General features: G+C 41.7%; 1 non-coding gene and 1 pseudogene across 1 annotated transcript; both read right to left on the bottom strand.

Annotated features, from left to right (window-relative positions):
- LOC136491626 (3-ketoacyl-CoA synthase 6-like) overlaps window positions 1–19,756 on the bottom strand; it is a 38,013-nt pseudogene extending 18,257 nt beyond the window's left edge.
- LOC136495020 (small nucleolar RNA R71) lies at window positions 15,420–15,526 on the bottom strand. The gene has a single exon (XR_010768814.1). It is a non-coding gene; the product is annotated as a small nucleolar RNA R71 (small nucleolar RNA).
- Window positions 19,757–20,494: the final 738 nt, after the last annotated feature.

The raw sequence follows: 20,494 nt of genomic DNA, 5'->3' as shown, positions 1-20,494 counted from the left end.
TCACTAGTTAAGCAATGGGTTTGAGCTCAAACATGACATGTTAAGTGGTGATGAAGGTGTCAAGATCAAATCTACAAGAGTGAGCTCCAACTTAAACTTGGACAACACACCCTTACTTACATGTGTACCCTTGTTTAGATTATGCAAGAGTAATGTTAAACATGCTTATTTCATGTATATTACATCAACATGCATCCATCTTGACCAGTGGAAAAGTTTCATGAAGTTTGGAGCTAAAAAAGTCACATGAAATGATGGGTTACATTCTTGCTTGAATTGCACTATTAAGTGAATGGAATTATAGGTCATCAACCAAACCTTGATACCTTGCCCAAATGACTCTAATTGAACTCTACAACAAAAGTCATGAAGGGTTCGTGCTGAGCAAATGTCAAGAAAAGGCCTCAACTGGTCGAAAAAACCAAATTCTAGGGTTTAACGAGATGCTGCTTTGAACAAGATGAAGAAATGGTTTTCGTACCAGATATGAAGTTTGACCTTTAATAAAAGTTGAAGTTCGAGTGGAGTACAATAAACTTTATTTTTGGACCAAGACCTGATTCAACTCCTAAGTGGCTCAAATAGAGGACTCAAGATGGAATCATCTGCTATTTCTGGGCTCTAAATAATTCTAAGTTCGGAATTCATCGTCATTGACATTGGTGTTTCACATTCTCGGATTTTTGTTAAGCAACTCAAGTTGAGCCAAATATAAAAGTTGGACATACAAAAAGTTGGAATAAATTTGACCATGTAATTCGAGCTCAAGCAGAGAAATGCGTAATCCTTGATTAGTCGCTGACACTGTCAACTTCATGCTTCATTAGGTGCTAATGGAGAGCTCTAATGGCTAGGCAACATTAATGAGTTTTGTAGATCATTAGGTGGGCTGCAACTTTTCTTTTGGGCCCAAGGTCCAAAACGGCCAGTAGCTGGCCCAAAAATAGCGCCCACCTTACCCACGTTGTTGACCGCCACCTGTTCAGGAAATTGTCTCAAAGGGCGACGCGTGTCCAGGATGTGGCCTCTATGCCTGAGCTATGCAGCCCACCCTACTCCACCCGTTGGGGATGCCCTGCCTAAGCTGCGTTGTTGCCATACGCTGTACCGCATCGAGCTCCACTTTGCGCTCGCCTTCTCTTCCCTTTCTCTCGCTCTCGTCGTTGCTGCCGCTCCTCCATGGCCGCTGCCACCATGGCGAGCCACCGGGTAGAGCCTGAGCTATTGCCGCAGGTGCTGCTCCCTCTCCTCCTCCTTTGTGCAGCCCTATGGCCGCCTGCTCCATGACCGCACGCCGCTCTCTTGCTAGCACTTCTACTGCTGTCGCTCGTGGCCACGCTCACCATGGACGCTGGAGCAGAGCTCGATTCCACCCGCGCCCCCGTCCCCTCTACGCCTCCTCCACTGTCGCGACCACTGCCACCGCCTTCATGGCATCATGTTCCACCTCATGCATGCTCACCCTAGTTGGCGTCGCCAGAGCTTACCACCGCCGCCACCATGGCCGACTCCAGAGCCGAGCTTGCCACTGCTGCTACGAGCCTCATCCATCCCAACTAGCCTCACCTTTGTGTTCCTCGAGCCACCCCATGCGCACCGCACCTCTCCTCCGAACACCTCCACCACCGTGCGCGGCTGCCACCGGTGAGGCTGCCACGACCGTCGTTGGCTCGAGTGTCTGGTCCTCCACCGACCGTCTCTATCCACGATTGGACCTCCTATGGGTGCGGCTAGGAACGTTGATGCTCCGGGCCCCTCCTTCACCATCGATGAGCACCATGGCGGTCGAAATCATGAGCTCCAGTGAGCTACCCTGCTTCCGGCCGGGTGAAGAAGAGGAGGGAGCTTCTCACGTAAATAGGGAGTCTTCTAGGGGGTTAAGTGCAGAATCCAAGACTCATACAAATAGTGTTATTAGGACTTGTTTGCTTAATTTAATTAAAGTTTCTTGCAGGGTCATCTGTGCAAATGTGTTTTTCCTTTATTCCTTTTTAATTGGTTGAAGCTTTGAAAAATCCTAATAAATTGTAGAAAAATCCAAAAATAGCAAATGAGGACTTTTTGGAATCCTTGTAAATAGATCTACACAGTACAGTCATAATATGATATCTTTTAGTAGAAAGTTTTCACAATTTTTATTTATCTATGATAATTAGGGTTTTCTAGGAAGAAATTCATATCTAAAGTTGTGGTGATCCAATTGTTGTGAAATTTTTATGGTAGACTACTATTGCTATGTGTGTGCTGTGGTAAACATTTCATGCTCATTATATGTATCATGAAAGAGGTGTTGATTTATCTTGTTTAGGGTTTGATAAATAGTTTTAAATGGTTTTAAATAAGTTATAGTTTTTATGTAGGTGTAAAAATGGAAACTTTGGTTCCACTACCTTTGTATGATGTTGTGATACCATAATAACATATAATATAGCTATGTGTTTATAGAAAATGATGGTCTTTAGATTTATCTTGCTTTTACATGTTTTCTCGCAATAGCAATTTGTCTTTTTCATAGTAATGAAATTATAAAACTTGAGCATGTAAAATTCATGCAGTAGCCATGTTTTGATAACATCTCTCATCCATTAAAATATCAGCTCCAAATGAGGTGTTTGTCACATCATGTATAATTAATATATATGTTTTAGTATATAATTGGATAATGAAAGGTCGCTAGTAGATGCATGCAATTTAGTCATGTGATGCTTTTAATAGATCTTGTTAAGTGATGATATCAGATGCAAAGTTATGATAAGTAGTGGGTAAGCTTCAACTATAACTTATATGTATGCTCTGATGTTAATATAACAACTAGTGATTATGTTGCTTATGCAAGTTCTTCATCCTTGCTTTAATTCTTGCTTAAAGTGTTTAGGGTGTTTCATGTTACATAGAACAAATGGTAATTAACTAGTTTCATAGTAGTTGTGAGCTATGTGTTTAACTTATGCATATGTTACCTTGTTAAAGAACTAAAAGAAGAACCTTGTCGCATACGTGTTGAAATGGTTGCATGTATAGTTGTGGTTAGGCAATTAATTTCATGGTGATAATGATGTTTTCTGTGAATATGGTGAATACAAAAATTGTAGGTAACTTCATAATCTAGCTTGTGTTAAATTTTCATGACCATAGGCCTGATAATTTTGGAGCTATAGATTTTAAAAATTTGTTGTCAGGTTTTTGCATGTCCTCTGGACAGATCTGAATGATTATATTGTTTGGCTCACATGTTTTGGTGATAATAGAAGAAGTGTAGTGGCTTTTCGTGAGCTTTCCAAATGTTTAAAGATCACCCCTTTTGGTGGTCTAAATCTCCAGTTATGAGATTGTGAAGTGGAGTGACAGATTCTGTCCTAATCTGGACAGAGATATCTTCTTTGTGATGTTTGACTTGGTTAACTTTGGAATTAGCTTGTGGTGTTTATAACAAAGTTGTGCATGGTTTGCTAAGATTTCTAAAAAGTCTAGAACCACCTTGTTGTGAATGCTAGAACTCAACTTATTGCTGTCTTAAGTTGCATGTCAGATTATGTCCATGTTTTAGATAGAATTGTTGCTTTGTGTGTTTATGGCCAAATAACTGTTGAATCACCTAAAGATGTTAATAAGAAAGTTGTAGATAACTTAATAAGATTTATATAAAGTTAAGGATCATTCTTGTTGGAAGATTAGAACTAGTTATACATTTCTGAAGTTCATGTCAGGTTTATATCCTTGTCGGTACAGACCTAAGATATTGGCATATTTAATCATGTTAACCTATGAATTAGCTTTTGGAATGAATAACAAAGTTTTAGATAATTTCATTATATTTATAGAAAGTCTAGGGTCACCCTTGTTGGATGATTATATCTCCTGTTATTGTTAAAACAAGTGATGGTTGTGCTGCTGTCCAGATTTCTATACATGTGCTAGGTGATTGTTTTAGCTTGCTCTTGTCTTGGCTAAACATGTCAGTTAGTTCTTGATCGATGCATGGGTGCAAATCTAAACCAATAACAATTGGAAATACCACACTGGATAAACAAACTCAATAGATCAGAAATGAACAGTTCTACAGTACAAATGCAGCATTCACATTGAACAAAACAATTACATCTACATCCAAAAAAATGTAGTTTTATCTCTTCAAAATTGGCAGTACAAAATGAACATAAAAATATTAGCTAACACTCTAAACCTACCCCCCCCCCCCCACACACCACACCCAAAAAAAAAGGATTTGAGAAAACTTATTCTAAAATATTAAGTCATTATACACTACGTGGAAAATAATTTGTAGCAACGGGGTTTTTAGGGGCGGCTGGCATTGATGCAGCCCCTACAGTGGCGTACTCAGGCTCCAGCACAGCAGCCGCCCCCTACAAATGGCACAGTAGGGGCGGCTGGTAATACGAGTTGCCCCTACAAATGCGTCGATTTGTAGGGGCGGCTGGTATGTAGAGGACGGCTATTACCAGCCGCCACTGTTGTGTCCATTTGTAGGGGCGGCTAAATCCCTGACAGAGAAATTAATTTCGATGGGCGGTGAAACCCGAGCCGCGCAGCCAACTTGGGCTAGGGCTGCACTAGCCTTTCGGCTGGCCCAAAAGCGGGCGCATAAAAGCGCCTGCCCTAACCCTAGCCCTTCTCTCAGCCGCCACAACCTCGCGGGCATCTCTCTCTCACAAAAGCGGCAGTGCACCTTGGTCCCCAAGCGGCGGCGCACCCTGGCCCCCAATCGGCGGCGTTCCCTCCCCAGCCCCCAAGCGATGGCGCACAAGGCTAGGTTGATGGCGGCGGCGCATCAGCCTTCCTTGGCCCGTGACAGCAACGATGGCGGTGGATCAGCCTTCCTCGGCCTACGACGCTGGCAGCGGTTCTGTCTTCCTCGGCCTGCGACGGCACCCCCGGTCACCAAGCAGCGCCCTCCCTCCTGGCCACAAGCAGTTGCGCGTAGAGGCAAGGTCGGCAACGATGGGCAGATCCGTCTCCCTTGCCCCTCGACAGCGCATCCCCCAAGTGGCAGCGCCCCCGTCTCCTCCGGCACCAGCGTGAGGTTGGGTAGGCGACAACAACGGATCCGTCTGCCTTGCTTCATCTCCACGTCGTTTCGGGTAGCGCAAACCCCATCTCCGTGCTGGTCGATTCACCTCCCTTCCTCCCTCCCTAATCCATATGATTTGGCTTCGATTTTGATCACCATGCAGCAGATCCATTTATATCTAATCAGTTAAATAGATATAATTAACAAAGATTTTATCTGTTGTTTCATTTAATATAATATTATGAATAGTGCCCACAAGTATGAGTGTGTCTGATGTATAATTTTCAGGGAGCCTAATGAATCATGTTCTTTGCATGCTTTTCTATGATTGTTTTTAGATTTGGTTTCTTTCAATTTGCAATTGCAATCAAAAAGGTACTAGTGAGATGAGTAACTGATTTGTTGGTATAATGCCAGGAAGCTTGATCCCTTTGAATTGTGAACCTTTGATTGCAGATATACATGTATACTTACAAAAAACGCCTAGGATATCTGATTGTATTTTCATCTACATAGTAGTCTATGTGGTTGCTTCAGTTCTCTAGTGAAGTTCAGATTTGATCGTCTTTGAACAACTCTTTTCCTGGTTCAGTTATGCTTGCAGGTCGATAGCAACACAAAGATCAAGCACATATATTCAGCAAGGTTTCAGCTGTCACTTCTCTAAACCTTCCTTTTATTTGTTTTTGTGTCATCAAGTATTCGTCTCTGTATCTTAACAGTTCTTGGAAATGAAAGAACTTGATGGTACTTTGCTCTGCAAATGTTGAAATTTATAAAATGCCTTTAAATTCTTATTAAATTTTTAGTCAGGTGGATTATAAGTTTGACTGTTGTTGTCTCTTTCTATTGCCTAAGTTAATATTTATATTAAATTAGTTGATAATTTGTATGTGTGTTTGACTGCTGTTGTATCTTTCTATTGCCTAAGTTAATATTTATATTAAATTAGTTGATAAATTTAATAATGGATTGTATATATTCTTGTGAATTGTATTGGTAATGGTAGTTTATATAATGATCTTGTGCTTGTGGTCATATTTGAATATATATATATATATGTGTGTGTGTTCAAGTTGAATTTGAATTGTAAATTTAAATTTTTTTTCTAAAAAATATACTGTAGGGGCTGTTCTAGACTAAACCACCCCTACAAACAGGTATTATAGGGGCGGTTGGTACTATAGCCGCCCCTACAAATCGATTTTATAGACGCGGCTGGTGTTACCAGCCGTCCCTACAAATCGATTTATAGGGGGACGACTGATAACACCAGTCGCCTCTACAAATCGATTTGTAAGGGCGGTCTGGAAACCGCCCCTACAAATACATGATTTGTAGAGATGGTATGATAGGGGCGGTTGGCTGAGCCGCCTCTACAAAGCCTCACCAGCTGCTCCTAGAAACCATTCCTGTACTAGTGATAGCATAAACTTAGTCTAAGTGGCATATTAAGTTATTGTGCATTTATTCACACTGAATCATAACTCATTCTACTAAAAATCGTATCAATTTGTTTCCAAGAAACAAACATTATGAACATATGATAGAAGCATAAGAAGATTCTAAAATGAACAATAGTAACAATTGTCATAGAATTATATTATTGGATCAGCTGATTTCCAAAAATCACTAGCAGAAAAAGGTAACTAATAGATTAAAGTATCCGAAGAAAAAAATAAAATTTCATGTTGAATAATTATTAGCAGTACCAAAAAAAGGAACAGGATTATGCAACAAAATAGTCTGGTTGCAACAAATGCAGCATGTCTACAACCTAGAAGAACTAATGTACTTATAAAAGTGCCACTCTAAATTTAGGAAAAATACTGGACATTTTAGGCAGTATAACAATATTAGACTTCTGTCACCAATAAGAACTAAAAATTCCACGCTGAATAAAAAATCTCATTAGAACTAAAATGAACAGTTCTACCCTACAAAAGCAGCATTCTTCAGATGCAACAAAATAAGCACATCTAAAACCTCCAAAATCTATTTTTAACTCTAAAAGTGGAAGTATAAAATGAACATGAATACTGAACAAATTCCTGAGTATAAGAAGTTTTAAAAAATTGTTAGATACTATATAAGTAACAACTAATCCCATTACATCTTCAGAAGTGGTATAAACCTACCCCACTCCTTGCCAAAAAAAGTGGAAAACTCGCACAGGCATCAGATCTAGCTAAGAGCAAATGGCTTATAGACTCGTAGCAGCACCCACATCTAACAAATGTTGAAGATGTGCACATAGAGCAATTAATTTTACCTGCAAATTTGACCCAATGATGCGGTGTGCTTGCTGGGGAGCCACCGCTGTCCTTGGCAGTCGAGTGAGTCGAAAAGATTAGGGTTGCATGCGAAGGTTCAGGCGGAGCAACAACATTTTCAAGTATATTATTATTTTCTCCATCCACGGTTTATGGAGAAGACGACCTTCGCATCCGACGGAGAGGGAGATCAAGACAACTGAGAGAGGTAGAGAGAAGACAGATCTAGAAGGAGACACTGATCAAGAGAGAGTATTGATAGCCGTTCTTGAGCAGGAGAAAGTAAGATAGTGTCAAAGGTGGAAGAGAGTCAGCTGCAGTAGTAATTGAAGGAACGGAATCGAAGTAAGCAATGGAATGCAAGTATGGAAAGAAGAAAGAGAATAGAAGGTGGGAAAGATGGCAAGGGAGTGCCAGCTCAGCAGTATTAGAATGGAACCTGGGAATAGGTGTGTTGAACCCACGGTTGACCGCCACAATCTTGAAGTAGTACCAGCCGCGAGATAAGGTTGGTGGCCGCCAACCATTGTGGAAAAATGAGGTTGAACCCTGGCCCTAAGGGCATCCACAAAGGGCTGTTAAGCTCCCTAGGAGAGTCTCCTAAAACAAGTGTCTGTGCTACTGCAGAGAAGATTTTTGGAGACATAGGTTTTTTATTTTTATAGAATTGTGAGCAAGTACGACCACTTCTATCAAATAGTCTATGCTAATGACCATTTACAGTGACAGTCGGCATAGATAACCTCTCTCTACCACTGTAATACACACCTGAAAAAATTAAGATGCCCAAGAGCGGGGGTGAATTGGGCTAATTCTAAAATTATTTGCAATAATTAAACCCTATGGTTAGCCCACTTCACCCCTTGTGCCTAGAAAGTATTTCTATTGTTCTACCGCACAAAACTTTAGCAACCTATGTTCTAATCCTACTCTAACATGGCAATTCTATGAATGTAAAGACAAGAATTGAATTGCTCAAAGTAAATGCTTAAAAGAAAGCGAGAAGGAGGAACACAGCGATATTTTGCCGAAGGTATCAGAGAGTCACCACTCCCCACTAGTCCTCATTGGAGCACCTGCGCAAGGGTGTAGCTCCCCCTTGATCCACGAAAGGATCAAGTGCTCTCTACGGGTTGATTCTTCGACACTCCAGTCGCGTTGAATCAACCACATCCGCTCACAACTTGAGTTGGGTCATCCACAAGCTCCGTCGGATGATCACCAAGCTCCCAATCACCACCAAGCCGTCTAGGTGATGGCGATCACTAAGAGTAACAAGCACGAACTCTCACTTGACCAGGACAAGCCTAATGAGAAGGGTGGATGCACACTTTGCTACTCTTGCTTTCACTAATGAGGCCTCTCCCTTGGATTCTCAAATCTCAATCACCTCACTAGGACCTTGCTCTTCTTGGCACTCTCAAAGGTGTTTCTCAGCTGTTGGAATGAGCAAAAGTAATCCCTTGAGTGAATAGAGGAAGTATTTATAACCCCTTGTGACCGGACTCTGACCAGCATCAGGTCAGCCCTAACTAGACACATCCGGTCACAAAAACTGCCCTCTGGAACCTTACTGGTGTTGACCGGACTCTAGCACCCAGCGTCCGGTCACTTTGCTGCTCAGCGTCCAGTCAATAGCCGGAGCCTAACCAGCATCCGGTCAGCACTGACCAGACATGTTCGATCAGGATTCTCCCTCTCTAGGACCTTACTGGAGTTGACCGGACTTTAGCACCCAGCGTCCAGTCACATTTCACTTAGTGTCCGGTCGCATTCAGACGACTTCACCTTGATCAAATGAACTGATTGGACTCTACGCCAGCGTCCAGTCAACATTTGACCCTCCATTCACTTCCAACTCTCAATCATATGTGAATGAAGTTCGCTCCAATTAATCTAAGGGCTATTTAGGAGCTACCTAGTGCTAGATTTGATAAGTGTGCACCACACCTAACCCACTAGACTCACCTAGGTCAAGCTACCCGACCATACCCCCTTAATACTATGGCCAAAGGAAAAACAAAGTCCTAAACTACTCTAAGTGTCTCCTCAATACCAAACGACACTTAGAACTAGTCCATCCTTAACCTTGTCGTTCATCCTTTGAAAACCGAAATGATTTCCATCATAGGGGCATAACAACCATGATTGCCAATCAATTGTCATTACCATGACCAAACTTAATTGCATCTACAAAACACACATTAGTCACAGTAATCTCGTATTGTCATTAATCACCAAAACCCAACTAGGGGATCACTTTATGTAGAATGTTGGATGCTATTGTTTTGTATCAGTATTTTGTAATCTTGTATTGAATATTTTAGCTATTAAATATTTTTAACTATATTGTTTTAGATCTTGTCGAGCACTACAATTTTAATAATGGGTGTATATATCTCCATCCGAGATAGTTTGAATTTCCAAAAAATGAATATCAAAATCCATGAATTTTAAAACGAATAATTTCGAAAAATGTCTTCAAATAATAAACTTTGTCAACTGCAAAGTTGTAGATTGCATCGACAACTTCAACTTTGTTATACATCATGTCAACATCCAATGTTATTTGAATTTATAAATTTTAGATTTCAAAATTTTAGAGCTTAAAACAAATTTTTGGGATTGTAAACAAATTCAAATAAAAAATTTATCAACTACAAAGTTGTAGATCATATCGAGATCTATAAATTTTCTATAAAGTTTGCCTTTTTGTCAAAGTTCATGTGAAAAGTTATGATTTTTTAGACAACTATTTCGAGAGACGTGCTCTTAAAATGGTCGACTCTGTTAATCAATTTATAGAGCGACTCTTAGAATGCCCGCATCTGTAAATATTCATTTTCAAACACGAGCATCTTATGATATTTGTCTTAGCTAATTGATTAACAAAGGCAGACACATTAGGATGCCCCTCTCTATTAATAGTCGATTAACAAAGGTGGTCACTTTAAAATGCCTTCCTCCAAAAATTGGTTAACAAAGGCGAGCGTTTTGTCTGGAGCCACCAGACCATTTATAGAGGAGGCACCACAAAATGCCCACCTCTATTAATCAGGAGGCTTGTCTCCTAAAATTCTATTTGTAGTAGTGGATCTCCCCATCTCTCTCTCTCTAGCGTGGATGCAAGCTAGGCAATGGCGTGACTTGGAGCTTAGCCTGGTTGCGAGCGTGGGTTTAGGCCACCATTGCCACTACAAGACAATCTTGGACTCTGGCCATGCAAAGGTGTGAGCTCGACGGACTAGCACGATAAGGGAAAACTATGGATCGCATGCATCAACCATCACCGCAAGTGAGGCCAGTCTCATTTTCCACAAGAGATGTGCTAGCAAGATCTTCCTAGCCAATGTGCATAGGTGAGTTTGTGCCATGGTGGGTTCTGGCCTGAGGAAACTCATGCATAGGAAAGATCTTTGAAGTTTTGTTTTAGTAATTAAGTAACAACCTAGGTGGACTATATGTGTTTGATGTGGAGACACACTGGTGATTAGTCCACAGGTACACTAGTGTGAGCAACCCTTAAAGCCATGGTTGAGAGATGGCATGGTTATGTTGCAAGTGTTCAACTGGTGTTTTAGAGGAGCTCATTGCATATGAGACATGACATGATGTCATGTGGCTAGGTGGAGAAGATCAAGAGACATGGCTTGTCTATGAAGGACCAGGTTGCTAGTGTGGGTGCAATAGTGAAGAGCAAATGAAGTTGCCATCAACGAACCAATAATGACACTGTGATGGCATGAAGTAGATCATATCATCTACAAGGTATCAAGCCATGGAAGACTTGTGTTGATTACAAGTGGCTTGATGGAGGTTGGATGCTTCTGTGGCATCACTAATGATGGATATGAAATGGAATGCAGAAGGCAAATGTATATATGCAGAGCATTTCAATTCACTGGTCAAAGGTTTAGTGGAGAAGTGCCTGACTGGGTTTAGGATACATAGTCATACTATAAAGCCAGGAAATCTTTTAGTTGCAATGGTTTTCTAGTGCCGCCATGTGTAAGTTTAATGTGCATTTGCATTGTACTTAGTGATGTGGTGAGATGCAAGACAAAACCCTTTAAATTTTTTTGTGAAAGGCTAACTCATGTGCACAAGTTGTTGGAACACTTGGAGAGTTGGCACATTTAAAAAAGGGTGAAATTTCAAAGTGTTTGAGGTGGCTCAGCCTATTTTTCCTATGCTCCTGTGAATTTTTGAGCTGATTAGAAATTTTGAGGAAATATTTGACTTGATCGCTCTGTTGGCTGTAGAAGCCTCAATCGGAATTTCCAAAGTTCCTCCCCAGAAATTCTGGGGTGACTGGTTCGAGTGAGAGGGAGAAGCCATGTTGTGTTGTACTATGCTCCTTAGAAATTCCGAACAATGGCTCGGAATATCTGAGCACACCTAAAATATCCATGCCTCGGCCTCAGAAATTCTGGGGTAGCATCTTAGTGGCGTCGTTAGGGTTTGCGACTGTTAGCTATGCGAGCATGGAGGCTACCCAAGAATTTTTGGGCCAGCCACCCCAAAAATTGTTGTGCAGGAGCCTTTTGTGAAGCAATGGTTGGCAAAGGCTTGGGAGAGTGGATTTAAGACACTCTTGTTCCTCTCTTGTGAGATAGAGCAAGGGGCTGCAAATTTGATAAGCTCAATCTTCCCCCAGTCTGAGAAATCTATCCCATCTCCTCTCTTGACTTAGTTCTCAAACTTGTGAGAGATTGGGAGCTTCTATTGTGTTACATTTGAGAGCTTGCATGTGGTGGCATGAGATAGTCTTTGTAACTTGAGATTTCTTGTTACTCTTGGTGATTGCCATCACCTAGCCGGCTTGGGTTCTTGGTTATTGTTGCCGCCTACAATCGATTGGCTCTTGTGAGGGGTGTTGTATGTGCTTGCATCATGGGAGATCGCAAAGAGCAACTCTAGTAGAAGCGAGTTGTGAAGAGCATAAAGTGGTCCGACTAGATAAAAGTGCTAGAGCTCTTGTGTGAGCACTCCTTTTTGTGGACAGAGTGAGCTATGTGCTCTCCACTAGCAAGAGGATCAGAGGCAACCTTGGGCTCACCTCAATGGGGATGAAGTGGTTGGCAAACCATCGAGCCTTAGGATAAAACTAATTGTGTCAACATCTTCCCATTGGTGCTTGTATTTACTTGTTCACATATTGTGCTTGTGTTGTTGCTCTTTGTGTAACTACTTAAGCTTGTGTAGATTTGTAGTTGTTGATCTCTAGTTGTGCTTGTGTAGCCTCTAGTGAGTAGTGCTAGTGTAGTGCTAGTTGTGCTTATGCTTTGTGCACTTTTGCTTACTAGCATGTGTAGCAGCTCCTGGTGCGTTTAGTTGACTAGTTGCATAGTGAGACCTTGCTAACAAGAATTGTTTAGGTGAGCTCTCACTAGCTCAGCACCTTAGTTTCTTCATTCAGGATCTTTTATAAGGTGTGTGTGATATAGATATAGGGGTGTAGTCTTGGCTACACTGATTAGTTTAACTCCACATCTGTGTATGTTAGCCTGCACTGATTAGCTTTAGAAAGGACTATTCACCTCCTAGTCTACCATCTTGACTCTACACCCACCTACAACAGCTGGTGCTCACACAAGCAAGATCGTCCAACATGTGTGGGGGTGGAGAGTGTGGCAGCGCTAGTGTTGGAGGGAGGAACGAGGGGAAGAGGGAGGCGAATGCGGAGGTGCAACAGCCAGCGAGGGGAGGCATAGTGACGGATAAGGCAAAGGCAAGGTCGAGGCACTGGAGGCCTGCTAGGTGGAGGCATGGAGGCCTAGCTGGGCTATGGCGAGGTGGTGGTGTGGCAGCTGGCAGGGCGGGCAGAGGTGCTTGGTGGAGGATGATAAGCAACCTCGACGTTGACTCGATGGAGACACATCATGGTGTAGCACGAGCGAAGAAGATAACAACCAAGGTGGATGCTAGACTTGGGAGGGAAAAGGCTAGACCTGAATAGCATATTGAAAAGGGCTTGCCATTACAATCTTCAACTTTGGAGATCTGCCATTATAATTCACCTATTTTGAAACTTTCCATTATAATTCTTCCTCTACCTGATCCTTGCCCTTTTTCACGTATTCTAGGTGTCTAGGCCCACTGTCAGATCATATGTTGATGGTCACTTACACCCATTTTGACCATCAACATTCCACCCAAAACCAAAGTAAAACAACATCACAAGTACCATTTTATGTTTATAATTCACATAGTTCCACTTGTACTTGGAATAATTATTTGTATGTAGGAAATTCCACAAAAATGGACAAAAGACATGCATAGAAGGCAAGTGGACAGTGGTAGGGGGTTGTGGACCCATAGGGCCATGTTGGCCGATGCCAGGTGGCGTCGCCCAATGGCCCCACCCCCTTGCCACATCACTAATCCACTGGGAAGGACTCCACACTGCCTCACCAGTGTTGATCCATGTCGGTTTGATCCAAAGGTGGAAGTTGAGCTGCCTTGGATCCATGGACCCATTGTCATCCACTTGGAGGAGCCAAACCAACCTTCTTAGCGCCTTACCTGCCAAGGCAACCGACCTACCCGCATGCAACAGCCACCCTGAGGCCATCCATCGCCATTGCATGCAAAGGCGGTGCAGTGGATGGTCAGCCGATGCCCCCTACCTCTACACCACCTCATTGCTACCTACAAGTACCCCCCTGCCCTCTACACACTATAAAAGGGGTAGTGGTGCTCGGTGGATATCATCACTCATGTATTCTAATCTCTCAAGAGTAGTAGCTTAGAAGTAGTAGCTAGCTAGTAGTGATAGAGTAGAGTGGAGCTCGCCTTGGAGTTTGGAAGAGTCTTCTGGTCTAGTATAGCTCCTTTGTAATCTTTTATTTAGCATTTACTTTATTTAGTACTTTACTTTGTCAAGTACTTTATTTAGTAATATAGCTCTGCTTAGTTCAAGTCCTATCTTGATCTTGTTTATCATTAGTGAGCCTAGGTGCTTTTTCTCTAGGCAATAGCATCACATTTATCTTAGTGTTTAGTTCATTCATCATTAGTACTTGTTCTACCGTTTGGTTAGGGTGCTTCGATCTTATTTCACTAGGAGCTCTGATTGAAGCAGCGAGTTTTATAGATGAAGCATGGTGCTTAGACAATATCTTGCCTATAGGTATGGCTAGATCTCCAAATAGATTTTGGTAGTTGGCAGGTGGTGATAGCCCTGTCCTTCCTCTATATTCCACCACATTGGGTCTAGTTATTAAAATGTAGGGCTCATTGTGCTTTGTGCCTAATTGAATTTAGGGTAGGTACGCCCCTCGTGCTAAGGATGATCTTATTGTCATTAATTTACCATTGTTGCTTAAGATTACTTGCTCTATCTCTTCCACTCAGCTACACTAGACTTCTAGCTACTGCTGTTTGTTGTGACATACCCTTTTACCTTTTACCTCCATCAACCCCGTGTTGTTAAACACATCTACATAGCTTACCTAACCACAGTTCCCAAACATGCCCATCCACCTTTCTTTGGGAAAAATATAAATTTGACACTTGGTTCTCACCAAGCGAAGTGCTACATGATAGTTCTGTGCGCTTGTAGAATCCCCTTTCCTATATACACATATGAACCATTAACAAGCATTTCTGGCACCGTTGCTGGGGAAGGCAATTGGTGCATGTTAGCAATCTATCATTTGGTCCTGCTAGCTAGGCTCTTAGCCTCCATTCTAGCAACCATCTTTTCCCTTCCCATTCTTTCATTTACCTTTCCTCTTCCTAACACGGTTATGGCCAACAAGACCATCCGTGAGTTTTCTATGCCTTCGACTGCTAACATAGCCACAAGTCCCAATGTCATTAATGCGGACACTCACTTCAAGCTTAAGCCTGCATTGATCATGATGGTGCAAGCTAGTCCTTTCTGTGGTAAAGCCCACGAGGATGCTAATGCGCATCTCCAACACTTTTTGGAGATTTGTTGCACGTTTACTATTAAGGGAGTGACCCAAGAGGCCATACGTCTCCGTCTTTTCCCCTTCTCCTTATTGGAAAAAGTGAAACAATGGTTCTACACTAACTGCAACACTATAGATACATGGGACAAGTGTTCCAATGCTTTCCTAGTTAAGTTCTTCCCAATGGGTAATACCAATGCTCTTCGCAACAAAATCTCTAGCTTTCAATAGCAAGCTTATGAGTTGATTGCCGATGCTTGGGAACGAATGCAAGAGTATGTCGCCGCATGCCCACACCATGGTATGGAAGACTGGCTTTTGATCTAGAACTTCTACCATGGCTTAGTCCTACTAGATAGGAGCCATTTAGATGCTACCGCAGGAGGAGCATTCTTTTCGCTTAATGTCACAGATGCCAAGGCATTGATCGAGAAGATGGTTTCCAACCAAGAATGGAGCGATGAACGACTACATCACCACAAAAGAGGTATGCATTCTCTTAAAGAAGCTGACATGCTTGTAGCTAAGATGGATCTACTCACAAAGAGACTCAAAAATTGCAAGAAGATGAGTGCCCAAGAAACTGTACAAGCCATGGACACCCACATGACTTGTGAAGTTTGTGGGATGATCCAGACATTCAGGATACCTCTGCCCCAAGACCCATGAAGACAATGTGTTTCTTCCTCAAAATCAAGGATGGAATCAGCGCTCCAACAACCAAGGAGATAATAATTACAATAATTATTCATCGCAACACCCGAGTAATCAAGGTAATAATTATCCTTTCCTTAAGGATCTTGTCTATAGTCAAGGTAGAATGATTGATAGTATAAATGAGAAACTCCATGCTAATGACAAGATGTTGGAAAATATAAATGCTAAATTGGATGATTTTTCTTCCACTATAAAGAATCAACTTAGCTTCAATAAGATTCTAGAAACCCAATTAGCACAATTAGCAGGTGCTCTCTCATCTTTTGAGAAAGGAAGAATACCTAGCAAGCCTAAAGAATTCATGGAGACTGCCAACCTCGTCACATCAAGGTATGATTTTGGTTTAGATGGTTGGGGAGTCCTATCATTACTTGCTCTATTGGTCCTCATACTTTTCAACTTGCAATTTGTGATCTTGGATCTAGTGTGAACATAATGTCTAAAGAAACTTAGGAAAACTTGTTCTACACATACTTAGCTCCAACTTCTGTTTATTTGCAACTAGCTGATCAATCAGTTCGCTACGTAGAAGGTGTAGCCACCAACCTTTTGGTCAAAATTAGAGATGCTTATGTCCCCGCTGATTTCGTGATATTAGACATGGGAAATGACAAGGATACACCCTCATCCTTGGTCATCCTTTCCTCAATACCGCTAATGCTTGTATATAGGTGGCATCTGGAAAAATTCAATTCCACTTTGCTAGAAAGAAAGAAACATTTGCTTTTGCCCCTGGAAAACCAATCTTTGATGAGAAACAGGTAAGGAAGAAGCAGCCAAAGAAGAAGAAATCTAGAAAGCCAAAACCAGCTGAGCAGAAGGAAGAGCCTGGTAAGAATAAGCCGATGCCAAGAAGGACATGGCAAAAGAAGATGGAATCATCCTCTACATCATCATCACCTGATCCTACTGAACATCTCTGAAGAAAATAAGGAAGAAGAATTCCCATACAAGAAAGAAGAACGCCCACACAAGGAAGAACAGTCGTGAGCCAGCATTGGAAGGTACGCTTTTATAGCATTTTCATTGCATTTAGTATAGGTTGCATTTGCATATTTCCCTTTCCAAACTTTGCATCACATGTTTAGATTATTAGTTGCATCTCATGTTTACATTTTCAATAAAGGTACTTAGAAAGTACTAGCATTTAGAATAAGTTCACAATAATATAAAAAACTCATAATAAATAGGTCTAGTAGTAATGCATTATCATAGTAGTAGTAATAAATAAAGAATCAAAGAAGAGCCATCCGAGAAGAAGACTACAACCTACACAAAAGGGAAGCTTGGGGGAGAGCCTCCCCCACTTAGGTATGAAATCATTCAAACACTCTCTTTTATTTGCATTAGTTCCTTATATTTAGAAATATATATATATATACAATGATAAAGAAAATAATGATCATGTGATAATAATGATAACAATAAAAATGATTATGTTTAACTAATGTTGAAGATGAGAGGAGTATCGTTAAAGCTGCCTTAATCACTCTTGCTCTAAAAATGTTGATGTGTGATTCCTCTTGAAAATGATGAATAGTTGCTCTTTGACACTTTGCAAAAGCTTGCTATACAACACCTTTTACTTCTCAAGTTGTGAGCATGTGAAATTAGAGTTCATCTTAAGTTGAATGCTTTTGTGGGTTGCAAATGCTAGAATCAAGTCTAGGCTTTTGTGAGATGTGTTGTGGCAATGCTAGAGTAAATCTTTTAACTTGGCTAAGGAATAATTGAGACGATCTAGGAGTTTTGTTTTACAAAATGATAAAAGCTCTTGCTAGAAGTTTCTCAATGGTGAAAAATTCCTACCAGAGCCAAATACATGTTTACCGATATGATAAGCCTACACAAAAAACTGCTTGTTTGTTTTGAGCTTTGTCAAGCCTTGTTGATCTAAGTAGAGAAGCTTGTCATACCTTTTGATCAAGATCACGTACACTCCACATATATATGCTACTTCTACACTAGAAGTATGCAACCACCCATTTCATATTCATGCACCCCTGCTCCATAAGAGACATATATTGATACTGTAACACCCTAGGTGTTTGTCACTAGTTAAGCAATGGGTTTGAGCTCAAACATGACATGTTAAGTGGTGATGAAGGTGTCAAGATCAAATCTACAAGAGTGAGCTCCAACTTAAACTTGGACAACACACCCTTACTTACATGTGTACCCTTGTTTAGATTATGCAAGAGTAATGTTAAACATGCTTATTTCATGTATATTACATCAACATGCATCCATCTTGACCAGTGGAAAAGTTTCATGAAGTTTGGAGCTAAAAAAGTCACATGAAATGATGGGTTACATTCTTGCTTGAATTGCACTATTAAGTGAATGGAATTATAGGTCATCAATCAAACCTTGATACCTTGCCCAATTGAACTCTACAACAAAAGTCATGAAGGGTTCGTGCTGAGCAAATGTCAAGAAAAGGCCTCAACTGGTCGAAAAACCAAATTCTAGGGTTTAACGAGATGCTGCTTTGAACAAGATGAAGAAATGGTTTTCGTACCAGATATGAAGTTTGACCTTTAATAAAAGTTGAAGTTCGAGTGGAGTACAATAAACTTTATTTTTGGACCAAGACCTGATTCAACTCCTAAGTGGCTCAAATAGAGGACTCAAGATGGAATCATCTGCTATTTCTGGGCTCTAAATAATTCTAAGTTCAGGAATTCATCGTCATTGACATTGGTGTTTCACATTCTCGGATTTTTGTTAAGCAACTCAAGTTGAGCTAAATATAAAAGTTGGACATACAAAAAGTTGGAATAAATTTGACCATGTAATTCGAGCTCAAGCAGAGAAATGCGTAATCCTCGATTAGTCGCTGACACTGTCAACTTCAGGCTTCATTAGGTGCTAATGGAGAGCTCTAATGGCTAGGCAACATTAATGAGTTTTGTAGATCATTAGGTGGGCTGCAACTTTTCTTTTGGGCCCAAGGTCCAAAACGGCCAGTAGCTGGCCCAAAAATAGCGCCCACCTTACCCACGTTGTTGACCGCCACCTGTTCAGGAAATTGTCTCAAAGGGCGACGCGTGTCCAGGATGTGGCCTCTATGCCTGAGCTATGCAGCCCACCCTACTCCACTCGTTGGGGATGCCCTGCCTAAGCTGCGTTGTTGCCATACGCTGTACCGCATCGAGCTCCACTTTGCAGCTCGCCTTCTCTTCCCTTTCTCTCGCTCTCGTCGTTGCTGCCGCTCCTCCATGGCCGCTGCCACCATGGCGAGCCACCGGGTAGAGCCTGAGCTACTGCCGCAGGTGCTGCTCCCTCTCCTCCTCCTTTGTGCAGCCCTATGGCCGCCTGCTCCATGACCGCACGCCGCTCTCTTGCTAGCACTTCTACTGCTGTCGCTCGCTGGCCACGCTCACCATGGACTGCTGGAGCAGAGCTCGATTCCACCCGCAGCCCCCGTCCCCTCTACGCCTCCTCCACTGTCGCTGACCACCTGCCACCGCCTTCATGGCATCATGTTCCACCTCATGCATGCTCACCCTAGTTGGCGTCGCCAGAGCTTACCATCCGCCGCCACCATGGCCGACTCCAGAGCCGAGCTTGCCACTGCTGCTACGAGCCTCATCCATCCCAACTAGCCTCACCTTTGTGTTCCTCGAGCCACCCCATGCGCACCGCACCTCTCCTCCGAACACCTCCACCACCGTGCAGCGGCTGCCACCGGTGAGGCTGCCACGACCGTCGTTGGCTCGAGTGTCTGGTCCTCCACCGACCGTCTCTATCCACTGATTGGACCTCCTATGGGTGCGGCTAGGAACAGTTGATGCTCCGGGCCCCTCCTTCACCATCGATGAGCACCATGGCGGTCGAAATCATGAGCTCCAGTGAGCTACCCTGCTTCCGGCCGGGTGAAGAAGAGGAGGGAGCTTCTCAGCGTAAATAGGGAGTCTTCTAGGGGGTTAAGTGCAGAATCCAAGACTCATACAAATAGTGTTATTAGGACTTGTTTGCTTAATTTAATTAAAGTTTCTTGCAGGGTCATCTGTGCAAATGTGTTTTTCCTTTATTCCTTTTTAATTGGTTGAAGCTTTGAAAAATCCTAATAAATTGTAGAAAAATCCAAAAATAGCAAATGAGGACTTTTTGGAATCCTTGTAAATAGATCTACACAGTACAGTCATAATATGATATCTTTTAGTAGAAAGTTTTCACAATTTTTATTTATCTATGATAATTAGGGTTTTCTAGGAAGAAATTCATATCTAAAGTTGTGGTGATCCAATTGCTGTAAAATTTTTATGGTAGACTACTATTGCTATGTGTGTGCTGTGGTAAACATTTCATGCTCATTATATGTATCATGAAAGAGGTGTTGATTTATCTTGTTTTGGGTTTGATAAATAGTTTTAAATGGTTTTAAATAAGTTATAGTTTTTATGTAGGTGTAAAAATGGAAACTTTGGTTCCACTACCTTTGTATGATGTTGTGATACCATAATAACATATAATATAGCTATGTGTTTATAGAAAATGATGGTCTTTAGATTTATCTTGCTTTTACATGTTTTCTCGCAATAGCAATTTGT

Source organism: Miscanthus floridulus, chromosome 11, assembly GCF_019320115.1.
Source record: "Miscanthus floridulus cultivar M001 chromosome 11, ASM1932011v1, whole genome shotgun sequence".
Taxonomy (NCBI): domain Eukaryota; kingdom Viridiplantae; phylum Streptophyta; class Magnoliopsida; order Poales; family Poaceae; genus Miscanthus; species Miscanthus floridulus.
Note: the sequence above shows the minus strand (reverse complement) of the source record. Positions and strands in the feature narration are given on the sequence as shown.